Source organism: Arachis duranensis, chromosome 6 (genome assembly GCF_000817695.3).
Source record: "Arachis duranensis cultivar V14167 chromosome 6, aradu.V14167.gnm2.J7QH, whole genome shotgun sequence".
NCBI classification, from domain to species: domain Eukaryota; kingdom Viridiplantae; phylum Streptophyta; class Magnoliopsida; order Fabales; family Fabaceae; genus Arachis; species Arachis duranensis.
In genome coordinates, this window is record NC_029777.3 from 13,538,136 (window position 1) to 13,540,184 (window position 2,049).

Genomic DNA, 2,049 nt, shown 5'->3' on the forward strand with positions numbered 1-2,049 from the left:
AAGATATACGTTGCACTTCAACTTGATGAATGTGATGATCCGTGACACTCATCATCATTCTCACCTATGAACGCGCGTGACTGACAACAACTTCCATTCTACCTTAGGCCGGGTGCATATCTCTTAGATTCCCCAACAGAATCTTCGTGGTATAAGCTAGATAGATGGCGGCATTCATGGGAATCTGGAAAGTCTAACCTTGTCTGTGGTATTCCGAGTAGGATTTCGAGAATCCGGAAAGTCTAACCTTGTCTGTGGTATTCCGAGTAGGATTCCGGTATTGAATGACTGTGACGAGCTTCAAACTCCTGAAGGTTGGGCGTCAGTGACAGACGCAAAAGAATCAAGGGATTCTATTCCAACTTGATTGAGAACCGACAGATGATTAGCCGTGCTGTGACAGAGCATTTGGACCATTTTCACTGAGAGGATGGGATGTAGCCATCGATAAGGGTGATGCCTCCAGACGATTAGCCATGCAGTGACAGCGCATAGGACCATTTTCCCAAGAGGATTAAAAGTAGCCATTGACGACGGTGATGCCCTACATACAGCTTGCCATGGAAAGGAGTAAGAAGAAATTGGATGAATGTAATAAGAAAGTAGAGATTCGAGATGATTCTAGCATCTCCACACGCCTATCTGAAATCCCACCATTAATTTACATAAGTATTTCTATCCTATTTTTTTCTGTTTATTATTAATTAATTTTCAAAATCCATAACCATTTAATTTGCCTAACTGAGATTTACAAGGTGACCATAGCTTGCTTCATACCAACAATCTCTGTGGGATCGACCCTTACTCACGTAAGGTATTACTTGGATGACCTAGTACACTTGCTGGTTTAGTTGAATGGAGTTGTGATCATAAATTCCAATAGAGCCAATTTTTAAATTCCATACAAGTACAAGGAGTACAGCTTTAAGGATCACAATTTCGTCCACCAAGTTTTTGGTGCCGTTGCCGGGGATTGTTCGAGTTTGGACAACTGACGGTTCATCTTGTTGCTCAGATTAGGTAATTTTCTTTTTATTTTCTTTTCAAAAAGTTTTCAAAATTTTTCTTTTATTTTCGTTTATCTAAAAGAATATTTTCGAAAAAAATAAAATAAAAATACAAAAAATTAGAAAATCATAAAAATAAAAAATATTTTGCATTTCTTGTTTGAGTCTTGAGTCAATTTTTAAGTTTGGTGTCAATTGCATGCTTTAAAAATTTTTCTTGCATTTTTCGAAAATTCCATGCATTCATAGTGTTCTTCATGATCCTCAAGTTGTTCTTGACAAGTCTTCTTGTTTGATCTTGATGATTTCTTATTTTGTGTTGTTTGTTATTTTTCATATGCATTTTTTGTTTGTTAGAGTCCATGCATTAAAGATTTCTAAGTTTGGTGTCTTGCATGTTTTCTTTGCATCAAAAATTTTTCAAAATTATGTTCTTGATGTTCATCATGATCTTCAAAGTGTTCTTGGTGTTTATCTTGACATTCATAATGTTCTTGCATGCATTAAGTGTTTTGATCCAAAATTTTCATGTTTTGGGTCATATTTGTGTTTTTCTCTCTCATAATTAAAAATTCAAAAAAATAAAAAATATATCTTTTCCTTTTTTCTCTCCAAATTTTCAAAATTTTGGGTTGAATTGGTCAAAAATTTTTAAAATTAGTTGTTTCTTACAAGTCAAGTCAAAATTTCAATTTTAAAAATCTTATCTTTTTAAATTCTTTTTCAAACTATTTTCAAAATCTTTTTCTTATTTTTATATCATATTTTCGAAAATATGCTAACAATTAATGTGATTGGTAAAAAATTTGAAGTTTGTTACTTTCTTGTTAAGAAAGGTTCAATCTTTAAATTCTAGAATCTTATCTTGTAGTTTCTTGTTAGTTAAGTCATTTTAAAAATTAAATCTTTTTCAAAATGCCTTTTTCTTAAAAATCTTATATTTTTATCTTATCTTTTTCAAAATTTGATTTCAAAATATCTTATCTAACTTCTTATCTTCTTATCTTTTCAAATTTGATTTTAATATCTTTTTCAACTAACT